The sequence below is a fragment of the Phasianus colchicus genome, chromosome 8, assembly GCF_987193195.1.
Source record: "Phasianus colchicus chromosome 8, bPhaCol1.hap1.1, whole genome shotgun sequence".
Classification (NCBI taxonomy): domain Eukaryota; kingdom Metazoa; phylum Chordata; class Aves; order Galliformes; family Phasianidae; genus Phasianus; species Phasianus colchicus.
Window position 1 is genome coordinate 30,381,641 of NC_143443.1, and position 25,749 is coordinate 30,407,389.

The following is a 25,749-nucleotide window of genomic DNA, read 5'->3' on the forward strand; positions in this document are numbered from 1 at the left end:
TTTTTAATGCTTACAGTGGAGTGTGCTGGAGCACACGTGGTCCTAAGAGGAAAGTGGTAGGGGCCGTGTTTGGGGATGAGATGCTGCCAGGAAAGGAGAACAGCTCTGCAAATTGTGGGGTCTGCTGAAACAAGCTTAATGGCAATTCTCCTTTCTCCCTAAGAAGTCTCCCTTTAAAAATTAAATCCCACATTGTTCCTTAAGGAAGTGCCATGCACACTTATCATGTAGCAACCAACTGCACATTACTGTCATTAACCCCCCAAGGCAAGGAATATGCTGGTGGCATGAACAGACTCTGTGAAAGGTGCAGTGATAGCTGGCAAGATACTGAAGATTTTCTACTTACCCTGGTGGTAAGGAAGGGAATGTAGAATCTCATATGAGGCCCCTGCTTTGCCATTGCACGTGTCTTGTTTAAAAGGGCTGTTTTTAACATTACGAAAGAAGTAGGTCAAAGATAACTCTTGCCAGTTCCCTACTACCCACTTTGCACAAAAAAAAAAAAAGTAACACTATTCTTTTCTCACATAAAGATGATGTAAATTACCTTTTCATGTTTAATTCCATTGCATGCAAAATGTTGGCTGAGCTGCTCACATCTCCGTTTGATTTTATTCTGTGTTTCTGCTGGGTCATTGGGACTTCTTCCTCTTCTTTGCCCACCAGCTCAGAGACAGGACATTGTTAGCTCTCCTCTTTATATTTGAGAAACCATATCTGCCCCTCCTGCCAGCACTGAAAACTCTTGGGGAAAGAAAAACACTTTCTGACCTCGAAAGTATTTTCTGGATGAAGTGGATCCTTTATTTTTCACCAGAGGCCGCAGAACAAAGCTGGTAGTGATCAGCCTTTATGAACTGAAAAGATATTGGAAACCGATGTAACTCAGCATTCACTGTGCAATTCCCCCAGAGATGAATTCCCTCCATTTTACTTTCCTGGTTTTGTTTCTCTCTTCTGTGGCTGTATTGTCCTCTCTCTATACTTACGCCAGTGCTGAGTGGGTGAGCACTGAGGTCCGAGCTGACAAACAGCAGATGAATTCCCCTGCTGCACTCAGCTGCTCTCTTTGTACTTTAATTGACTTCTTAGGTCAAGGAAGACTTTATAGGCCACTTTTTTCTTATCTGTGGAGTAACAGTACACACATGGAATGAAGACATTTATATCCAGCTCCAGGAACAGCATATCCAGCTCCAGGAACAGTGTGCTAACTAAATTTATATTTCCAGGCCCTTGTGCCAGAGTCATCACCATGGTACCTGCAGCAGAAAGAATTAACAGTGGCCTTTTGATGCAGAACCCATTTGGTAGTCTTCACCCCACTAGTGGGGGCCAGGGAGTGCAGGAGACCTTGGGAAGGAGCAGAAATGTTAGTCCTGTTAATCATTTCTTATTTGTTGCGTCGTAGTATGCTCTGGTATGTTAAGTGCTTTAGCTCTCCTTCCAGGATTAAGGTTTGTGGACTATTAATCATCCCTACTTTCAAACATGTAAATCAAGATAACAGTAAAGACAGAGGAGGAGAAGCAGCAATGCTGTTAACTCTTCCAGCCCGGAGGATGCTGTCCATTCTGCCTGCTAGATTTCCCCAATCTCAGCAAGAGTCCTGGGATTTCCCTGTGCCAGTAACTTCCCCAAGAGAGAGGCCCCTCTATTTTGAAGCCATTCTCAAGCCCAGTCATGCAGTGATCCTACATCCACCTGTTTGGGTTTGCAGGTCAGACCAAGGGATGACTGGGAGAGCCCAGCATAGGCAGCTATAATGTGTTGGCAGGATATCGCATCCCACTTCATCATTGGTATTAGGGCCTTTAACAAAAGCACTACAACACTGCTGCAGACAGAGATAGCAAAGAGACATTGGGAATTAAAAAAAAAAAAAAAAAAAGAGACATTTTTGAATCCATAGAAATTGGGTTAATTTAACAAAGATGCACAGATTACTCATGTTAATACTTTCAAATTAAAAAAGAATCCATCCTGTGCTCCCTCCAAATTATACTGGCCTTTTCCTGGCTAAAACAGTGTTTCTGAACTGGGGAAGGCCTTTAGCTGGACCAAATATTCTGGATAATCAAACTTCTGTGAGGCTGCCAGGTTGTATTTAGCCTTCCAAGGCTGGAGTAGGGCTGTGTGTAAGCCAAGCCCACAGGCTAGACAGATTTCTAGTCTACAGGAAGCCTTTCAAACCGTACAGACCTTCATCAGTGCCAGAAATCTAGGTTGATTTCAGGCTCAGCTAATGAAGTTTTCAAAAACCAGAGCACATCACTGTTCAGGTTGGACTTTCTTTCAAAGCTGAGGCAAACTCTATAACTCAGGAATCACATCTCCCATTACAGAGAGGGGACTAGTGAAAATGTGAGGCTAGACTGACAGCAGAAACATCTGCTGATACAAGGCTTTAACTGAGGCCTCACCTTTGCCAGGACTGTGCACAAGCAGGAGGCTTGTTCATGCCTGCAGCCCTGGCTGGGAGGAGAGAAGGAGGTGATGCTGCTCAGAGCAGAAGGCAGTGTCTGCCACAGAACAACCACAGTACATGTGCTAGTAGTACTTAACCCAACAGATGGACCGTTTTGAAATGAAATATAGCACAAAATGACAAATTACTGCTATTGTCATGACTTCTTTGCATGTTTTATGCCATGGCACAGATTAACATTTTGGTGAGATTTTTTCTGTTGAGCTACAAGGTTTAGAGTAAATAATGATAAATCTGCTTTTTATATCTCTGGTCATCCCTAATGCTCTAAAGGCCTCACAGCAAAGCAGAACAGATGAAATCCTAATCACAACAACGATGACTAAGGATTGTAGCTGCAGTTTTTCGAAGTGTTGGTTTGGTTTCAGGTTTAGCTGTATCCTAACTAAGCATGCTTATAAGTGACCACAAAATGCAGGTTTGTACATCTAGGCAGCCAGATCCTCATGCAAATCAGCACAGTCTCATTTTAATCTGCTGGGCTGCAGCCCCAGAGAAAGCTTTGATGTCAGTGGAGTCACAACATTTTATAGCAGCAGAGACCATTATATTTAAGAGTTTGCAGCACCAGAGAGGGTCTTAAATATTGAAGACTTTATCCTGCAATGGGCTAAAAGGATTCCCATGTCCTTGAAGCAGCAGGCATTTAGTGCATCTCTGGAGAAACAAGGTCCTACACGTAGTCATTTTCTGTTATCATCTGAGCATGGATCTGTACATACTGTAGTATGTGCTGTCATGGTGGGTGAAACTCATCCCTATGAAGACAGCCTGCATAGAGCATGTCCTCATTCAAAGCTCACTTCAGCCTTTGAAGTGAATACAAGTGAATTCATCCAAGAGAAAAAAACCATCCTCTCCAAACGATCATTCTTAAAGCCCTGAAGCTAAAAAACTAATGCACAGAACCATAGCATAGATGTGCATTCAAAATCTCTGCAGATATGATAGGGTCAGTGTAATATCCCTCCTAAATTTTGATTAACAATTGCAGAAAGCAGCTCTAACATTTCTAGAGGGAAAAGTATGTCTGATTCCCTTCTGTGCTAAGACTCAATAGATTCAGCATAAATAATCTGTAAAAGCACCATATTTTAGGAAACATAGTAACCAATCTTATCTGGATAACTTATTCAGGCGTTTATACATAGCTAGTAAAATTAATTAACTTGTAAGTGTATGAACCTAGAACGAAAAGACAGGAAGCTTCTTAAATAAATGTAAGGTGCTACAAAAACTATCTCACTTAGCTGTGCTGAAACCACAGGATGGTTCAGTGTTGTCTATTCTGCCTGCAGGGTGAAGACCAGCAGGACCATTTAGGTCACACTTCAGGCAGCCTTGCAAGGAGGAAAGTGAATGCAGACTCTCAGCAAAGCCTACGTAGATAATTGTCCCAGGGAACCTGCTCTAACACAGAAATAATCTAAGGATTATGCCAGAAAGCACATAGTTCTACGTCAGAATAACCCATCTGAACCAACAAATATTCCAGAACACCCATAAGAGCCATCACTGCTCCAGAGTAGCTCAGGCTGTCCATTTGCCTACACAAACACAGCAGTGATGATTTGTCTTGCAGAATGAGAATGCCTTTTTCTGGAGTGAAGAAGGAACAGTAAGGGTCTGTGGTCTGGCTGAAGCTCAGGTTGTAGCACCAACATCCTCTTTGTGACAGGAACTTCTCAAGGGCTCTTCTAAAACATCATCGCTGGTAGAGGGACAAACTTACCTTTCTGCAGCATTGGTGTCCATGTCTTTACTCTTGTGGAATGAGCAGATATCAGCCTATTTTGTTTCTCATCTTTTTCTCAGTTGTCATCTCTTATTTTTTTCTAATCTACCTAAGAGTAAATATTGCCAGAAGCAAGACTCGCCTTTGAACAGCTCCTGAATCATCTATCTCCTGTTTTCAAAGAGCATTTGAATTAGACTGAGAAAGTCACCCTGTGGTCATACAAGCTATATATTGAGCATACTCATTTGATTACAATCTCTTTGGTTTTCTGGACTAACATTTAAATGGAAAAAGACATTTAAAATGAACTAATATTAGCTAAAGGCCTTGCAGGCAGAATATTTGTGCAGAAAACTTAGCATACTGCAATATGAAAGAGGAGGAAAAAAGCCTATGTGTTTGATGCAGGTTGTAAGAAAGAGAATAAAAAAAAAACACTGAAAACATTATTGAATCCAGCACTTGGATGTTGCTCTATGGGCACATTCTTAGGCAGAGAGCAGTAGTAACTTATATTCTCCACAATGAAGTTGAAAATGCACATATAATATTGTGGATTGAGGCTTTGTGAAATATTAGTTTTCTTTATTTGGTTTTGCAGGTAGTTAAATTTAAGCACAAGTTACATTCCCTCTCATCCTCAAATTTAAAAGGTAATAAATCGCTTTAGAGTTTTCAATTTCTTTTCCTTCATGAGATTTAAATTGATTGCCTGAATCCCTCCACAAACTTTATTTTTATGAATAAAGGAAAACCAATTCACAAGGCCATTTGCTCACAGAACTGCCCTTTAGCCTCAGGTCTCCTTCCCAGGCTGAGGGACAAGGCCAGCTGTGCTGTGTGTGGAGGTACAGCCCGACTCGGAGTGAAAGCTGCAGGCTGGGCTGGCTGACAGGCTGACAGACCCACACTCCTGGATGTTTGCAGTGTTCACTGTAAGCAACAGCATCACACACAGCATCACTGGTGGCACTTCCTGTGGCACACTGACAAAACGTGTGGTTTGTCAGCCACCCCAGCCTTCCCTGCGCACAATACAAGGAGCAAACCTGTAGTCAGGTCAACAAGCTGCGTCTAAAGAGACTTTGCAAGTTGACTTCACAGTGACCACCAGAGGAACATGAACATCCTCGAATCTATGGGTCCCAACGAAGCGCATCCCAGAGTCCTAATAGAATTAGCTGATGTAGTCACCAAGTCATTCTCAACGATATTTGAAAAGTTGTGGCAGTCAGGTGAAGTTCCTGGTTACTGAAAAAAAGGCAATATCATGCTCATCTTTAAAAAGAATAAAAAGGATGACCCTGGGAACTACCGACCTGTTAGCCTCACCTCTGTGCTAGGAAGATCAGGGAACAGATGCTCCTGGAAGCTATGCTAAGGCACTGGAAGACAGGGAGGTGATATGGGAGAAACAGCATGGCTTCACCAAGGGAAATCCTGCTTGACCAATTTAGTGGCCTTTTATGATAGTGTCACTGCATCAGTAGATGAAGGAAGAGCCACTGATAACATCTATCTGGACTTCAGTAAGGCATTTGACATGGTGCCCCACAACATCCTTCTCTGCAAACTGGAAAGAAATTTGATGGATGGACTGTTTGATTTGATGGATGGAATGTTCTTCTGGATGAAGAACTGGCTGCAGGATGAAGTCCAGACAGTGGTTGTCACTGGCTCAGTGTTTGGATGGAGATCAGTGATGAGTAGTGCCCCCAGGGGTCACTGCTAGGACTGACACTTGTTAATATTTTCATCAGTGACATGGACAGTGGGGTCGAGTGCACCCTCAGTAAGTTTGCTGATGACACCAAGCTGTCGATGTGGCTGACACACCAGTGGGAAGGAATGCCAACCAGAGGGACCTAGACAGGCTTGAACAATGGGCCCAGGAGAACCTCATAAGGTTCAACAGATCCAAGTGCATGGTCTTAAACCTGGGTCGAGGCAACCAAAACAAGCTAGGGGATGGAAAGGATTGAGCACAACCCTGCTGAAAAAGACCTGAGGGTACTGGGGGACGGCAAGCCAGACATGAGCCAGCAACATGCTCTCACAGCCCAGAAAGCCAACCATATCCTGGGCTACATCAAAAGAAGCATGGCCATCAGGTCAAGGAAGGTGATCCTGTCCCTATACTCTGCACTGGTGAGACCTTGCCTGAAGTACTGCATCCAGATGTGGAGCTCTCAGTGCAGGAGAGACACAGACCTGCTGGACTGTGTCCAGGGGAAGGCCAGCAAAATGATCCAAGGAATGGAACTCCTCTTCTATTAGGACAGGCTGGGGATGTTCAGTCTGGAGAAGAAAAGGCTCTGAGGTAACCTAATAAAAGCCTTTTAATATCTAAAGGAGAGCTACAAAAAGGGGACAGATATTTTAGCAGAGTCTGTTATGATGGAAAAAGAGGAAATAGTTTCAATCTAATAGGGTAGATTTAAGTTAGATATAAGGAAAATGTCTTTTACAGTGAGGGTGGTGAGGCACTGGAACAGGTTGCCCAGATATGTGGTTGATGCCCTGTCCGTGGAGTCTTCCAAGGCCAGGCTGGATCAGGCCCTGGGCAACCTATCTAACTGTTGTGTCCCTGTTCATTGCAGGAGAGCTGGTCTAGATGACCTTTAAGGGACCTTTGGTCCCTTCCAACTCTGAGGATTCTATGATTTTACGAACTCAAGGAGGTACCCTCACCAACGTGTTTGGATTTTTCCAGGAATAGTGGTCATTCCTTCAGCAAAGCCCAATTGCCATTCATAGCACACATTCCTTTCAGCCTCATCAGTCATCCCATGCGCAGTGCAAAGTGCAAGCATGCTTACTGTCAAGTGACAGGAAGAAAAATGCTATCACCAGGCTAGTGCCTGTTGTGGCAGATTTGCAAAATGGAAATCTTCAAAGCCTTACAGGGTAAGGGCTGACAGCATGGCTAGTTCTGCAAATAACTTGCACACCTCCAAAGGGAGGCCCGTCTCTGCAGAAAGATACCATGATAAGTCAAATAACCAGGCAGCTGAGGTTGGCGTGCACAAGCAGCAGGGTGCATGGCTGAGAAGTGCCAGGCAGCAGAAAGCATGTCCTCCCAAAGACCACTGCACTTCCTTGATGGCTGACAGAGGTCACCAGATCTTCCTGGTTCATTCACTTGGTTCATTTCCCTAAAAGGTGTTGGAAGCTGTGAGAGAAATGATGCACTCTGCAAAAATGCAGCCACTTGAATATGTTGCATGCACAGAAAGCCTGTGATCCTAGCCTCATTCTCTGCCTAGTGACGTCCCATCAAGTGTTTCCTCTTTATTAAATTCAACTGTGAATAAAATTAGCAAAGAAATATGGGTTTTAATTAATGCTTGCCTTGACCGTAAATGAAACAGATCTTTAATTTTTTTTACTGTATTTTACTAATCAGATGCATTCAATATCTTGGATGCTAGTAAATTAATTCTGGACTAATGAAGTTAAAGGAGGTCATTTGTTAAAGAAAACTGATTACACATTGCGATCTCCTGGGGACCTAAATGAGAAAATCACTATAATGAAAAAATATTTTAAATGATGTAGGTCAACCAAGTAGATCATTAAGAATACAGGGGGGCTGAAAATATTAATGACAGCATGACAGAAAAATGCCAAGAGGGAAGTGAGCTGACATAAGTAAGCAGAAAGACACTTATGGTGCTAGGTTGTAGTGTTTTTTTCCTTCTAATAATTGAAACACTGTAATTTCATCATCTTGCCTCAAATTAGTCACCTGTGCCCAGATATTTCAATGACAACATAACAGCAGTGCACTAATATGTGTTATGTATATTGAGTTATTAATGTAGGTTGAGTTATTTTTGTAGACCGTAAGTACCCTTCCTAGTATAAATCACAGTGGCACCTAAGGACTCAAGCAAAAATATGGGTTTGTTGTATGAGATATAAGAAAAAATATAAAAAGGGGAGTTTCAATTTCAATAAGCAGCAGCCAGGGGATAAGGGCTTACAGGGCAGTGTCAGGTGCAGCAAGCTTTCACATTTATGCTTAAAGTACAGCTAGACAGAACGATGGGAACAGCACAGCCTGTGTGAAGAAGTGTTCTCAGGGCTGAAGCCATTTTCCATCTAGCCCAGGAACGTCCTACCTCTGAGCATGGCACGGGGAGTGAGTGCGTGAAGCTGACCTTTACAGTCTGAATGCTGCACTCCCCCAACACCTGCAGTCACTGCAAGGGGCATGGAGTACAACTCTGTCCATGCCCTTTCTATTCATTTTGGACCTGCTGTCCACAAGTGAGCTCCATTTGAACCTGATGATAACACGAGGCTCCACAGTTTCCTGTGGCAACATATCCCAGAAATCTGCCTGTCATGAGAAACAATTCCTTTCACCTGCATACATTCATCTCCTGCTTGTTTCAGTGTGTTCCTGCACCAGTGCTCAGTGATGACTCTTCTCTAACCTCTAACTGCCACTGCAAAGGATTTGAGTCATCCTTTTTCCTGATGTATCAAGTTCTTTTCTGAGAATCCCTGATATGTCCCTCTTGCTACATTCACATCACAGCTGAGGCTGTGATTTAGCCTAATCCTCTGTGGCAAAGCACACAAGCACTCAACAAGAGCATATCTACAGACACTCAGGTTTGCTGAGTTTTACTGAGCCATGTTACAGAGCTTCAGTACATTCACAGAAAAAATAAACTCCAAAGAGGTGATTGAAAGTAGAAGTGGAACGAGCAATGTTACCCCAAATATACCATAACAAGGAAAGTTGCATGGCACGGCTAAACAAAGATCTTTGTACAATAGTGCAGGGATGGGAAGATCACAAATTCAGGAAGCCAAACAAACTCTAGGAAATATTAGAGGAGAAGTTAATACACTACTGAAAGGGAAAAAAAAAAAAAAAAAAAAAGAGGCACAGATGAAAAAAAATCTTTTCTGAAAAGGGAAGGATATCAAATAAAGCACTGGCACATCCATTTCCAAAACTTCCCAGAAAGCAGTGAATTCTAAGGAAGGAAGTACCAAAATCCATCCTAGATCCTCTAAGTCCATTTTTCAGAATTTCTTTGCCAAATCAGACACAGAACAATACACTAGATCTGCAGAGCAAATGCAAACAACTAAATGCATATAACCATCAGTTCTGTCACAAGGAGCTGTAATGAGGTTTGAGGAGCCAGTACCTCAGGCAGAGCCTGGAAGGACAATCAACAGATTACAGTTTGGAAAACTCACAGAACTGGAAGGCAATGAGGCTAAATTCTTCAGAGCATTTAGGCAAAACTTAGCCTTCAGCATTTGCTGAAATTCCAGAAAAGAAGGCTAGGATGAAGCTTACCACAGGAAAAAGTAATAATATTAATTATTGAGGATTCTTATTATTTATTTGTTCTTTTAAATGCAGGCATTAAAATCAGTGGCAACAGGGTGATGATTAGATGGAGACTGCTTTTCTGAAGGTAAGCATTTCAACCTCTTAGCTACCAGTTGTTTAATTGCCATCTCCAGATGAGCAGTAACAGCAATTGATTTGTGTTCATTGAACTGTCAGAGAACCAAGAACTAACCTGCATGTAACAATGTGAAGACAGCATTAGACAGAGTTAAATAACTACCTCAGTTAATATTATGATGTTCTGACTTCAAAGCAAGCAAATTTGATATTGAATCAAAAGCCAGCATTCCTTTATGAGCTCCTTCATTAAGTAAATATTCTACAAGGATAGAAGTATCCAGGACTGTTCGTCTGTTTGTAACTTCTCCTCTCAATTAAAGTATTCTGACTGTCCTCAGATGAGAAGCCCCAACAGTTACAATGCAAACATTGTAAGACCCAACTTCCATTTCAGAATAAGCATATTATATTTAAGTACTGTGACAGCAGGTGGTCATGCAAAAAATATGGAGTTATCAAATATCCAACAAACAAGAAAACCTCAAGATGTTGTTCAGTACAAACATGGGGAAAATAAAATGACATTTCTACCAGCCTGAAAAGGAATAGGTTACTGACAAATTACATTCACTCTAAGGAAAGAGCTGTGTTTACAATTCTAAAAGAAAAGACTGAGTCTGAACAAAAATTTGTTAACAGATTAGGCTTGTACTGGATCATTTGAAAATCCCTTCCCATATGAATTCCCAACATTTTTTAGAAGAAAGCTGCTACAAGTGGCTGTGAGCCTTTAGGCACTACTCACCCACTGGGAGAACTTTGCAAAGTCCCTCAGAAGAAGGAAGCAGAATGCTTCCCAACATGAAATACTGCCACCTCGGAGCTCAGGGTAGCCTGGGATGATAAAAAATAGGGAGACAATTGAAATTATATATGAAATAAAGATGTACCAAACTCTTCAGCTGTATACGTACACCTAAACGAACTTTGCCAGAGGAATGGAGCTTTCAACTGCTCATGTTCATGCATAACACAAAAGCATTGAAATGCAATTTAAAGCATTCTGTGATTATGGCAGCACAGGGCATGTGGACCCAACCTCCTTGCATGTATTCCTGTGAATCAGTGCTACAGGATGGAGCTGCTGAGTGGAAGGTAGGAAGTGATCCTTTGGACTAGCAAAAAGGAAGATGAAAGAGCGAGCAGACAGTATGTGTTGCTCCAGCTGCTGACCTCCATTTCCAGCTACTGAATACTTCATTCATTTATCCAGCAACCACAACCAAAAATGATACAAAGCATTATAACAGAAAACTAATTGCACAGAATACAGCGCGCACAACACGGCAGCATCCTTCACCTTTATGTTTACAATAACAAAGCTCACAGAAGGCTTATGAGCTCCTAGGGACAGAAGGATTAGTTGACTACTCAAGGGCTAGCTCTCACAGGCAGAAAATGCAAAACCTTCCACTACAGTTGTAAACTAACTGAATGTGAGCAAATACAGTGGGTGACAGGGAGGAGCTTTTATTCCCACATGAAAGCAGAAAGCAGATTTAAGGCAGTGCTATACCTGTGATGTGACTGTCAGCCAACAAGAACATGATAAGTAGCTACTGCCTTACCCCTTGTGCTGTGTGCATGCAGCCCATTGAAATCACTGTCCCACAAGCAGCATGAAGAAAAACATTAGAAAGAAACTTCACATATATTTGCTGTCATCCCAACAGAATAGAAAGGAAAGAAAGGAACGTAACCAGAATTACCAATGATGTATTTCACAGTCTGCTACTGTTATGCTAAGGATTATGTTTATAAAATGGCTAATTACTGCTTGAATCATAAGTAAACACTGAAACTGAGTTACCTTTTACTCATTACTTTTCTCACCTATGAAACTTAGAGCAGATGTACAGTGGGACACATCGGTGTGGTTGATTCAGGTAGAAAACTAGCATCTGAATGCAGTATATTGCCAGTGCAGCAATGAGCAATGATTTCTCCAATCCTAACCATAGAAGAGCTATGTATTTTTATATATGAATATGTATATACCTATTTAAAGTTAGAACAGTGCAAAACAATGCATTTCTGCTCTCCAGAGTTGAGTTCTCTTTGCCAGTGAAAATTCAAGATGTGTGCTTCACAACGTGCACACCTTTAAATTGGGAGAGGACACCAGTGAAATCTGTTTTGATGAATATAACTTGAAAAGAGAATGATTTTACTTTTTTTTTTTTTTTTTTAATCAATGAAACATAGGGGAGGGAGGGAGGGAGGGAGGGAGGGAGGGAGGGAGGGAGGGAGGACTAAGAAAAAAAACAACAGCAACCACTGTCTCTAGCTCAAAAATGCAATGGAAACATCACTGAAATTTAGCATGAGGTCAATAACAGGAAATAATGAACAGGTACATTTCTGAAGAAGCCACCTGCCAGTGGCTGTTGAAGGATCCCTCACCACCATCTAATCCAAGACCTCCTTATAAAGTTTTTTCTAATTTCTTGGCCAAAAATGAAGTGCAAGAGATTTATTACTCGGACACAGACAATAAATTCCTTATTTTGTTTACTGTTAGCTTTGCTTACAGGCTTTAAGCTCCACTGAGATTTGGCAGGAGGTCTTTATTTTCAGTTACTACTATGATGCATTAGACTGTAAGCGAGTTGAAGCAAAATGTCAAAATAAACACCTCTGCCTCATGTCCAAACATTGTATGACATTGTACTGCAAAAGGTTTAAGTAAGGCTGGTAGAATCAGTCATTCTAAACAGTTTTCTGCAGCTGCTTCTATAGGAGAGTAACTAAAGCGTAGGGTTTTGCACAACCCTAAAATATTGCATTCTCATGGCTGTGAAAGAAGCGTGGCTTAAGCTGAAGCAACATACATCATGTTAATCTAATCTCAGTGTAATGAGAAGATAGCTGCCACATATAAAACGTATGCTTTGTCCAAAATTTCAGTGTAAATTCATGTGTGTATACATGTATTGAATTATTAAATTTGGAAACCCATAGCAGTATCTACAGTAATACATACTGCTGCTAGTATAGTACATAAGAATTTATAAAGGCTCTTTTAATCAAAAAAGATCCTTTTAATTCTATACCTGGTTTTAGTGACATTACTGTTAATTCAGCTGATGAAATATTAAGCGAGCAGTTACTGTGTGTGCCCTGTAAATGGCTTTCCATCTATTCAGGCTGTATAGAAGGCTACACCAAATTAGAGGGAAGATATTTTTCTCAAAAGTATCTTTTTTTTACTCAGAGTCTCCATATGAGGCTGAAATCATTTCACCAAATGAGAGCCTTGAACAAAGGCCACATCCATTAAAAACAAAATGAAACAAAACAAAACAGACCAGAAGAGGCAAATCAACAGAGCCCCCAGTCTACATCTTGAAGGAGCTCAGGGCAGCCACATCCCAGCTGCACACCTGGGGCTCCCAGCTGGCACACATCTTGTCGCTCACAAAAGGAAGCGAGATGGAGGTAATCTCCTTAAGAAAGCTTGTTACAGCCTCTGAAACACAAGGCATGTATGAAGAGCACAGGATAAAGGTCACTTTGTGCTCATTTTTCTAGAAAAACACAGCATTCAAAAATGAGAGTCAGCCACAGCCTGATCCCCAACACAGCTCATGCTACATACGGTGTGAAAAGGCTCACTTTGCAAGCATCCTGCTTCCATCCCACTCTTGAAACTACAACCGTAACCAACGCTGACTGCTAGTCCTAATGCTAGCATAACTCTATCTGTGGAGGTAGGCATCAGTAAGGCACTGACACAAGCATTTAGAGAGCTATACGATCTGCCAAGTACATACAACTCCCAGTAAGACCAATATCCTAACAGAACTAAAACGTGGTTGCTTATGGAAGCTCCATACCAGGTCCCCTCACTGCACACACACACTCCCTGTAGTGCCCTGGTGCAATAAACAGTCATTAGCATAAGTAGGTAGGAGCCCCACCAAAGCAGTCTCACTGCAGGACATTTGTAACCAGTGAAATCCCCTTTGTGATTAGCCCATTAGAAACCTGTCACATCATCACTGATTGCTGTGGTTATGGGCAATCTGCTCATTATTGAGACAACACGCAAAAGGAAAAAAAAAAAGCAATGTACATCCTTTTACTGTCACAGGGACAAATGTTTCTTCTTTTCATGCATCATCCTCACTTTTGGACAGTACCAGCTGCTGCAAACTGAGGGAGAAGTGCCTGCTCTGGAGCATTGCTATTTGTTCTCCCTTTTGTTCTTCCCTTAGAAAATGTAAGAAATAGGCTGCCAGATGGGGAATTCTTTAGTTCAGCACTCGCCCTCACTACCTTCAGAGCTGTGCCATAAACCTTCGTTCTCCCTGGAGCTGAAGCTTTCACATCCCTGGCTCCTAAAACCCAATTTTGTTTCAAAAAGAGCATCATCAGTCCCCTTCAATTATACAGAAGCCTCTTCAGGAAAAGGCATAGCTGGAAAGATCCCAATAGCTGGTATTTATCCAGAAGACTGATAATTGTATGCAACATGGACCTCAAAAAATGATTAGTGCAGTAGAGACAGCTCCTGCTTTATAAAGATGTGATATAAAGGAGGTCAGGCTAAACGCAACCACCCCTCCTGAACTTAAATACTATGAATCTACAAAAAGATCATCTATTTTATTCAGTGTCTCATAACAAGATGATTATGCTCACCCTTTCTCCTAGCACATCACTATCATTGACAGATTCACAAAATAATTCTGCTACAGACAGAATGACAGATAACATGCTCAAAAAAACCAAACCCTACAGTATTTAGATATTACTACCAGAAGGCATGAAGATATTTTCATTTCAGGCTTACACTGAGCTGTAACATCTGCATCAAAGCAGACGTGTTTTTCAAAAAAAGTAGTTAAAATTACCCAGCTGACAGCATCTGACTGATTTCTGGTACACTGTATTGTTTTCATGCAGATTTCTACATTCAGTAGCTTATTCTTCTGGATCTGGGAAAGAAAATGTATTTTCCTTTATTCACTTCCAAGCTTGGGTCTGGGATTCTGAATGATAATCTAAATATTTAAACTATTATGCAAGTCTTTAATCAAATCTACTAAACAGTCTTTCTGGATGTGTTCCGATATAAAATAAAATGCTTTGTGCTATAATGGAAGAATTACTGATATTTAAGGTTTTAATCCTAAATATACCGCAGAGCATTTCTTTATACATCAAGCAGAGTCTGAAGGGCTGCTATTTTTATCAGGTTTGCATTTCATAGATAAGCATTAACTGCAGATTATGGGATTGGTTCGCACCAGGTTTCCCCATGCTAAAAAGGTAGGGCTTTTCAGCTAGACACTTCTTAGCTACAAGTACCACAGGTTTAAGTGTCATTAACATATTTTTATACTCATCTCTCTGATTAGCTTTTCCATGGTAGCAACTTTCGCTGTTGCTAGGACAGACTCAGTGGCAACCAGAGGAAAGGTCTATAGCAGCTGGAGAGACAAAAGGCAATCGAAGAGGATGGGCATGATCTGCTGCCCATGGCAATGCAATAGGCAGCACGAGCTGCCTGCAGGACTCCCTGCCCCACAGGACACAGCCCTGCGTATCCCAGCAGGGTGGCACAAAGGATCTGGCCTAACATCAGAGGGGACACCGAGGCTATCGGCACTGCTTGTTGCATTAGGATACAAGAAACAAATCCACTCATCAGAATATCTACAGTAAAATGGAGTTAGAAGTAGTTCGGCAGTGTCCCAGAGTGAAGTGTAGCAGCAAGTGCAGCTTGTGAAAATTAAAGCTGAGAGAAGAGGGAGAATTCTACTCCAGAGAGAATTGCTCAGGGGCAGAAGGCAGGGTTATTCACAGCCTTTATTCATCTTGCTGCCTGCCTGGGATAATAAGAGAAGGGCCATAATATGGAAAGCTAGGAATGATGAATGCAGTAATTTGAAAATACTTTCAAGCATCTTTTTCATTCTTACCAGGAAATAGTTGTTGTGACAGTTTGAAGCTATTCAGGAGAAAAATACATTTGAATGAAAAGGAAGAAAAATGTTATTCACAAAGCTTTCTAAGGATTCAGGGACGAACCATTGACCTGCACAGAGAACAGACGTCAGAAAGTGAATAAAGAAAGGATGGGAAGAGAGGCACAAGGGAAAAGATATATTCTAAAACCTCACTAAAGGATGGAGAGACAGGAATCTGGTGTTATGAAAGGAGCTCTGAAGGCAAAAAGAGCAAACCCAGAAGAAGCCACTGTCAAATGTTTCAGAACAGAGGATAATAGACTGAAGGAGATCCCTGATAGATGGAAAAGGAAAAAGAGGCTCTTTCAGAAGCAGACATGGATTTGAAGGCGTGCATCTGTGCTGCAGAGGGAACAGGATTATTGAATCTGCCTGTAATCTGTGTTTTTAAGGTAGCAATCAGATACATGTCTGTAAACAATGTGGTTTACAAGCATGACACCAACAGGCTTGTGTTCTCAGTGATCACTGTCAGAAAATCTCCCTTTGATACCGGCAGCTCACCTCCCATTAGAAGCAGCAGAGTGCAGCCTGTGGAGTCAGCTGAAGGCGTTCCTATCATTCTCTCACAAGTCTGCTCTTCATACTGTGCAGCAGAAGCCATAACTACACTCCTCTGCAAGCAGCACTTGTACTGGTGACTCTGGGGCTGGTCTCTGAGGAAAAGATTTGATTAGGGAGATGGCAGGGTACACCCATGACAAATTCAAAGGCAATTATTCTGAACTTCTTCATCAAAGAGGGAGGACAAAAAATGTTCTACTCTGAAAATAAAAAGTGAATGACTCAGTAGGGAATGGGTGCTTGGTTCGATACACAATCCTTCTCATTCCAGAGGTGATTTCTCTCCAGGTGAGAGAAGCAGACCTGCAACAAAGCAGCAGCTCCTAACTTTGCTGTGGTGTTCTCAAATTCCAGCACTGCAGAATGCTTTTCCCAGAGCAGAAAACACAAGTCAGCTCACCTGTGCTTCTTTTTTCACATGCAAAATAAAACACATCAAATGCAAGGAGGCTAGCACAGGTTTGGAGCAGATGCATAGCTTTAGAAAACATCAGAATCAATTACACTCAAAAATACTGTTTGTCTCAGCTATTTGCATTTCTTGTACACACTTTTAAGAACTGATTCAGTAATCAATCTCAATTGCTTAACAATTCGTAGCATGAAGTCGCAGCCAGAAAGATGCATGTTGAATGAGAGGTTCTTAGCCCCATGCAGCTGATTGCTCTCTAGCTTGAGGCCTGGCATCTTTACAAAACTCTAGCAAGGAAAGTGGCAGATGATATTGCTATTTTTTTTGCAAACACATAATCCTGTTCTGAAGGCTACTAAGCTCTTTGCCACCAAAATCAGTGGAACTCCGGCTGTTTACATCAGATCTGTAAAGGCTTTGAAGATGAAAAGAGCTGTGCAAGTGCTAAGTGCAGCTATTTTGGCAAGGAATCCAGACCAGAAACAGAGGTGGTTACACACAGACCCTATTGTTTCCTGACAAAAGTCATCTTTATCAGCAGAAAGGCGGAAGCCAGTGAAACCCAGATCAAAAAAAAATCTTTGGAGATTCAACAGTCCTCTTCCTAGAACACTTTCAGAGGCACTATCAGCAGAAGAGTACACTAAAGCATTCCTTTGTGTCTATTGCTAATCCCCTCTCGTATCAACATTAACTTTTTAAATAATAATTTTTATTTGTTCCAACATAGTTTTTGACCAGTCACTAGGCTAGGCCAGTATTCAGGGAACTTCCCAGCAAGATGAGTTTATGCAGGTGAGCAGGAGGCTTGAGGTGAAAACGCTTTTTGTAACAACAGCACGAGGTGAGCAAGCAAAAAAAGACATTGGAAAGAGCATCTCAAAAACCCAGAGCAGATGAAAAGAGCCCTGAAGAAGCCTCCTGGCACAAATACCAGAGCAGGTGCAAAGTTCTTTGGGTTTTCTTTGTGTTATGTTCCTTGTTGTGTTGGTTTTTCCTTTCTCTCCAGACAAAGAAGTCAAAGCTTAAAGGGCTTCCTAAAGGAAGAAAGTTTGAAAGAGAAACAGGTGGATAAAATGGCACTGGAAACATATGCTATTAGTAAGGAATCCGAAGCAAAGATGCTGTACGAAGTAATCCATCAATAAATGTAAATAAAAACAGAGTTAAGAATGAGAAGTAAGACAGGTAATGGAAAAAAATGAATGAAACACCTGCAGTTGAACAGGCTGTGTTTAGGGCAGTACTCCAGAAAAATATATCAGTATAGACTGTCAAGACAGATCTCAGAAAATTCTGCACAGACCCAGCTGAACCTGCTATAATAATTTCACAAGATTTGAGCATATTCTGACAGCAGCACACAAAGCGTTACGGTGAATCCTGCAAATATGTGACATCCCTAGAGATTGATCAGGCTGACAGAAAACATCTATGGCAAGTCAGTGCATGTAGCGACGGCAAGCAAGGTGATGATAACTGGTGGTTAAAGATGACTACTGAAGTCAGACAAGGAGACACACTATGCCCAGATTTATTTCTCCTTTTCCCTAAAACTGCTTGGCTTTAGCCTAATAAAGGCTGTAGTTTGGAAGGAAGATAGAAGAATAAATGAGCTGTACGAGTCACGTTGATAGATAAGTAAAATTGACCTCATAGCATGGATTATAGAAGCAACTGAAAAAGGAGATAAGGAGAATGTGAAACTCAATCTGGGAATTTTTAGAGGTCAATAAAAGCTGTAGGTCCAGGTATCCCAAAACCTTGCAGGCTCTGAGGACTCCAGGTCAAGAGTGGGAATTATGAAGATACTAGAAGGAAGATTATACCCATTGCTACTGACTGCAGGTGAATCAAAAATATTACAGGATCTATATGGTTAGATCTATTAAAAATTATAATTGAAGAAACTCAGCAGGTTGGAATTATGAGAGAAGCAAGCAAAGAAAAGTCATTGACTGCAGAAATGACTTCAATTAAATGATAGTGTATCACATGGAATAAAAAGGGGTGATAACGCAGACGCCTTATTTCATTTCTGTTGTTGCTATTGTGTTAACAGACACATTTCATATCCAAATCTGTGGAGCAGAGGTACACAAACCAGCTCAGCAGCATCTGAATAAAATAAAATAAAATGCAGTGTCACGGAGCCATGGACTTGAGCCAGTGTGCCCTGGGGCCAGGAAGGCTCAGCTCACTCCTGCAGGTCTCTGCAAAGCCCAGGCTCCAAAGAGGAGCACAGAGAATCTGCTGTTCTGAGAGAGACGAACACATTAATCATTCATGGATTCAGACTATTGCCCAGAAGAAAAACAGCCACTGTGCATTTACACAGTCTTTTCATCATTTCCCATCTTATATTTGATCACCTTATGTAGTGGGTCAGGAGAATTTCAGTAAATTCTCCTGACAGCAGGAGACTGAGGCATTCAGTGTAGACCTCTGCAGCTGCTAGAAGCATGGATACAGTTTTTCAAAGATCAGCTTCCTATTCTCAGCGTGTCTTTGCAGTGTTCACAGAAAGCATTCACAGATGGACAGGAGATCTTCTTGCTAGGGAAACAATTGGTAGACAAGAGCAGCATGGTTCTCTCAGCCACTTCATCCCATCACACATTTTGCAGGCTGCACAGAAGGGAGTGACCTAATGCCTTCCTGCTGCATCTTTCTCTTAGATCTTCGTATCACAAAGGAAGAAATAATAATCTAGGTAGGAAAAAATCTTCAAGATCATCAAGTCCAGCCACCAGCCTGACCTACCAAGTCCTGTCACTTAACCATGTCCCTTAGAGCCGCATACACACATCTCTTAAATACCTCCAGGGATGGCAACTCCATTACTGCCCTGAGCTGCTCACTCCAATTCTTACCATGAAGAAATTCTTCCTAATGTCCAGTCTAAACCTCCTCTGGCACAACTTGAGAACATTTCTTCGTGTCCTATCACTTGTCACCTTAGTAAAGAGACCAACACCTCCTTGCTGCAATCTCCTTTCTAACAGTACTTGATAAAAAACAGATAAATCATGGAGGAAGAGGAGAGAAGAGTAAACTTTAAAGCAAAGGCCCACTGCTATTGTGAATTTCCAAGCACTGTATGAGTCACTTACAGAGGATGTTTCTACATCCTTATGTTTTTCAGCTCAAATACTGTAATTAAACTACCTTAGTGACTGACTGCAAAAGGCTTTAATATTGCAGGAGCTAAGATTGAAGATGAATCACACTGCCTGTACACTGCAGGTGGTTCATAAGAGAAGTCACCCAATTGCCTTTTAGGACGAGATAGTTACTAAGAGAAAAAAATAACTTTGTAATGTTTATCTAAGCAGAAGATACAACCCCAACTATTATCTGTTCTAAAAAAAAAATATACTGGAAAGTCAACACTTAAAAGGGAGAGAAAGAGAGGCTGCAAAGCTGTCTGACACCAGTGATTAAATCCTGAGGGTTAAAGTATGTTTCACTTCACAAAAAGAGATGAAAAACTCAGCAGTCCATCAAGGATATCTTTTAAAAACAGACCCTTTGTTGTTTATAGAAAGATTTTTCTAGAGCTGAAAGACTGAAGAATACATCATGTATGATCAAAGATATGGCCACTGACATCTAACATGCCCTAAGATGGATAAATACAAAGGTATGATGCAAAACTAGGCATTCAACTTTATCAAATATTTCTGGGTGAGGTTTTGAAGAGGGCTCCACTTCCAGGTCATCAGCAAAAAAACCATGATTTTTTAAGTACATAGTTCAGTGACCAGAGCGTTAAGATCTTTTGTTATTCTAGCCAAAGTTAACTCCAAAAACATTGCTGAGTACAGAGAACATTTAAAAATGCTGTTAGGCATTCAGAATATTTCTCTTATTTACCTTCAAGCATTTCAAGAGAAACACTGCCCCTTCCATTTTTACTAGGAGCCAGACAGCAACCCAAGCAGAGAGTATGAGTTAAGTGGGGAGCAGCACGGAACTCGGGACTCAACCAGCATGAATGAGAGCTAACAAAGTCTGTGACAGGTCAGAGATGTGGGCTTTTTTCTTTCTGCTTCACCAAAGAAGCCACAGGAAAAAAACAGTCCTTGGTGTTCTAATCTCTTACCCGTGTTTTATCTCACGTAACAGTACTTAGCACTGCTCTTTCTTTTTCCTACAGAGAGCTGGTATGATTAAACCAGAGCAAGAACAAGACACGTCCAAAAGAAATTCCTTTAAAAGGCAAAAATTAACCACCCTGGAAAAACAACGAGAGAGGAATGTGAGTAACACAGCATTTCCTGTGGCTTGTGTACTGTAATGACCAAGTGGCTTACTTGTCTCTACCCGTTACAAAAGGGATTCTTTGCATTTTCACGTGGTTCTGCTGTACAACCAACCACACAGTTTCTCTACTTTGTCCTAGCTATTTTGGTGCTTAGACTCTCAAATCCTTTCCCCTTTCCCCTCCCCCGGTAAGTAAATTTTCCAGGCTAAAGTTCAAAGAAAATTCCAATGTGATTATACAAACACATGCATACTGTAGATTGACATCACACAATGCTATTCTTTGTTGCTGGATTTTTTTTTGTCTTCTAATTTGCAGTAACTTCTGTATGCCTGGCTTGCTTCCCTAAAATAGTAACTTATTGCACCCTACTGAATAAGAGAGTGCTTATTTATTCCTCTGGCAGTTTGGACTTTGTAGGAAAAAAATGCCCATGATTTAATTCACAAAAATGGACTTAGGAAAGAAAAACAAGAGTAACAGATCTTATGAATCTCCCTGTTTATTAATGCATGTGATTAGTGGAGTGGAGAGAAAGCAGGTTGATACGTTTCAGTCCATCATGACTGTGAAATTGAACTGTAAATGGTACCTAGTGCAGTCAAGTGAAACAGACACCATGCAGCGAGTTAATGGAAATGTGGAGAGCTTTTCTTTTTAACAAAGTACTCGAGCAATTATCCCAGCACACCCACAGAGAAATGAGATAAAGTTAGTCCGTGCATTACAAAGGCTGTTAACTGCAAAATAAATTTACTGACAGCCATTTGGAACCTTTAGTTCATTGTTTCTTTTTCTGCACCTATTAGCTAAAAACGACAAACCACTAAAAATGAGCAGGCAGTGCTCTGTGGGGTGGGAGAGCAGCAGCCTGGGACACTTCTTGTGGGCAAACACTAGCAGGCAGGGAACTGCTCTGGGCTGGAGGTACAACTTAACCCAGAACATAAATAGTTTGAGCAAGTAATGAACTTTGCTTCCACACTAACCTGAAGAATTGGTATGGTTCTCAGAGCAATCTGAAGTGGCCTTGTTCTGCCACTCAGACTATGCACGCCTTGAGTGCTTCCGACAACCTTGCTCCTGTTTTGCACAGAGTACCTTTGTATTGATGTTAACCATTTATAGTCATAGAAAAAATACATTTCAGTTTCCAGCCAGGTTCCTCTTTCCCATCACTTTGCTGGCTGGCTGTACCACCAAGAAGGAAGGTCACATTTGAGGTGTTAGCTGCTCTAGAAACAAATGAATGGCAAGTACCACCTGCCTTCCAGAACCTGACCTCTCCTGTGTATTTAACACAGATCTCCATCCTCCAGCTCCACTTGCTCACTCAGTGCAATGATTTCAGCAAATCCACTGGTAAAAACTGGTCCTTTGCTGCAGGACTCAGACCATGTGTACGGTCAACCAGAAAGAATGTGTGCAGTACCAGTGTCAGAAGGGGGCCCAACAGCTGTGAGGGCATCATTTCAAGAAATGGCTTTCCTCTCTCCTCTTGCATAAACGTGACATCAAAATTATTGTAAACCTGCAGCTACCCAAACAGCATTCATTGTGTTCCCGTGCATAGCACAAAGTTCACTATTGACTTCAAAGGAACAAAAAGATACAGAGAAATTTTACCTTTAATTTGCTGTGCTGATATAGATCAGGGAGATTTGTAGGCTTTGATCTTCCCTTATTTAATTAAAGTCAGATGAGGCCCAGTTGTAGCATGAAGTTTCAGTTTCAGCAGGGGACTCTATGGCCCAGCAGAGTTTTCACCCGTCTTTCATCTCCTCCGATCAAAGCTCCCCATCCTGACCCAGCTGATGTCAAATAATTCTAATTTGATCCTAGTGAAGAACAGTCTTTTTATTTGTGACTGGGACTTCCTGTGAATATCACAAAGGCATCTCACATGGAGGTGATGCACTATTGCTTGCCATATCTGCTTCAAAATGCTTTTAAAAGGAAACAGACCTTAGTCACTCTGCAAGTAAGGACCAGAACCAGAGTTCTTTAAATGCAGGGAGGTTGCCATACATCTTGAATCAAGGTCTAGCATAGGCTCCAGTTTTTCGCTGAGTTTGTTGCTAATTTTTGCACCTGTAAGAAATCAAAACAATAATTTTGAGTGTAGCTGGCTCAAGGATAAGTTGTCAGATTAAGATTATTATTAAATAATTATGCAGTTTTCATAAAACCATCATTTCACCCAAATGGGTTAAAGATTATTCTAAAACTGAGTCTTCTCCAAAACATTATCTCTGCATGTTATAACGTCTTTCCTGCTTTGTCTCATTTTCATCATAGAGAAATCGTGATTTCACAGTGACAAAAATGTCATAGCCCACAAAGCATCATACTTGATTACAAAACAGTATTTCCACCTTTGAAATGAACCACCACCGAGCAAAACTCTGAATCTACAAAGGGCTCTGTAGGAGCAGCCCCCTTATTCTGGTTGCTGATGCTCCCATAGAAGGCACCAAAATTACTTTACTGAAGTAAGAGGGTCTGGACTACCCCACATCAGTAAAGGTCTGTGTATGTGCTGCTCTGACTACAAGGATCTGGACCTGAGCTTGCCACTTCTTTCTTCCAGGGGAATGATCTCTGTGGCTCTTCAAAGAGTGTCACTGGTATGTGAATGTCACCATCTACCTTTGGCTGAAAAAACTCTGTTTTGCTATGTCTGATACAACTGTAAGAGTGCACCATGCTGATCAAGCATACCTTTTGTACAAAATGTCATGTGTGTTTATTATTAGATTAAGCTGCAGCAGGTTTAATTTTAGAACTTTTTATTCAAGTGGTACAATAAAGATTGAATGTTAGGCGTTATTAAAGATGCAGATGTGGATATATTGAATTATAAACTGAATTATAAACCTCATTAAGTGCAATGTCCTAGACAGGCTTATAAGATAAGCTACAAAGAACTTCCTTACTTCATACTAAAGTCATTAAAATATTAGAAGGTAAACCTAATCATAAAAATATTATGGTAGAATGAAACTGATACTTTAAAAACCTCATTACAAAAGACTATATTTCTTTCATGTATAATTACTTCCCTCTCAACTTAGATTGCTGGATTTGATATTAAAGGATGTGTTCTTCCTCTTTTGAATGCACAGAAAAAGCAAATACAATGGAGCCAATTTTTAGCCACAGCTTTTGGCATTTGAGTCTTCAATGGTCCTCCTCCTCCTCATTGTCACATATTCAGTTCTCATCAACACTGAAGTTATTCTCTGAAAATGATATCTAGTAATGCAGCCACCTCCACTTGCATGGATGAGTAGCTCAGACACAGCTATCACAGGAAATTTGTGAAGAGGTTTTGGAATGTCTGAGGTGGCTAAATTTAGAGAAGAGACCAACAACACAGCACAGCAGAGATTGATGGAAAAAACAAAGGCACATTAAGAATTCTCAGAACTCCTCATGAACTCCTTTAACATCGGTCAATTGCTTTACTCTCCTTTTTGTAGAAGAGAACTGGAACAATTTAAGAGCATTTTCCATGGGTGCATTGTGTGAACTAAATGGATTAAGTGACTGCAGTGGATTTGACTCATGAGATATCTGAATTTGCTTGTTTGCAAGACTTGGTAGATCAGGTAATGTGATTTGTCTCTCCAGATACAGAGCAGGTCTCCTTACATAAAGCTGAAAAAAAAAATAGCAATTGAATTGATTGCAATATGTTACATTAGATTATATTTTGGGGAATCTTGTAGAAGCTGGCATTGATTTACAGCTACCTATCAACGACTCGAGGCATTAGATGCCAAAAATGGCAAACCAAAAAAGTTTGTTTTACCAATAAGTCTTTAAGAGAGGGTTAAAACAACGATTTTTTTTTTTTTTTAAAGCAAGAGATTACATTCTAGTATGCTGCAGTGTGAATGCTGACTGCAGCTGTTATGAGAATCAGAAAATAAAGGATGAAGATACCTCGCTCATAATAGGAAGAGAACTGGGAAACCAGGAAAGCAAGACTTGTAGCAGAACACACAAAACTTACTGTATTTTTGTGGTAGAGAGTTACAGATTCTCTTGCTTTCTTTTAGCTGTTTTTCTGTATGACAGGCTAAGCATTTTTAGGAACATTTCTCCATAGGAGTTTTCTCTTATTCCAAAACCAAATTGTATTTATTCTTTTTTTTCTTTTTCTCTCTTTTTTTTTTTAATCAAGCGGTATAAAGCAACAGGATTTAAAGGCAAAAACATCACTGCTGTGGGTTTCTGTGAAATAGCCTGGTCGGATATTTTTATCTTCATTTCCTTGTCTTTTGCAATTTTAATTTGGGAGAATGTGTACGCTGTGAGATGTTTAGTTAAATATTTCATTGTTAGTGCATGCTGCAGGAAGCAAAAAAAAAAAAAAAAAAAATGTATTCTGAAGTTCAGTTCTATATTTGTTAGTGTAAACTGGGGGGGGGGAGGGAAATCAAGGCTCCCATTGAGACTTTGGAAGAAGACAAAAAGTAATAAAAAGCACCAGCATCAATTCAGATGCTGCAGACAAAGCTGCTAAATAAGATACATAAATGGGGGAGCCGCTGCTATTGCCTTTTCTTCTGCTATGTAAACATAGTTCTGCAGACACGGATTCCTTACAAGGCTGGAAGTAATAGCAATTCTCATAACCTCTTTGAGCAAAACCAGCCATCATGATCACAACAATGTCAAAGACATGTCTTGCACAGCCTGTACTTTTTAACACATGGACAACTGCTAGATGACTCACCATGCTTTTAATTGCAGCTTTGATCAGTAAATGCTTTTTGAATTATTGAAGACTATTTCCGCTTTTCAGTTGCAAAAATCGTCAGAAAAGGATTTGAAGTTTCAGGTTAGAAGGT

The 25,749-nt window shown here is 40.8% G+C and overlaps 1 long non-coding RNA gene across 1 annotated transcript in view; it reads right to left on the reverse strand.

Moving 5' to 3' along the window:
* LOC116231585 (uncharacterized) overlaps positions 1-25,749 on the reverse strand; it is an 89,239-nt gene that overhangs the window by 8,920 nt on the left and 54,570 nt on the right. The window contains exons 3-5 of the long non-coding RNA XR_004167500.2: positions 22,517-22,981; positions 10,418-10,506; positions 551-1,130 (exon numbers count right to left, since the gene is read on the reverse strand). This is a non-coding gene — a long non-coding RNA (uncharacterized LOC116231585). The remainder of the gene's footprint in view (positions 1-550; positions 1,131-10,417; positions 10,507-22,516; positions 22,982-25,749) is intronic.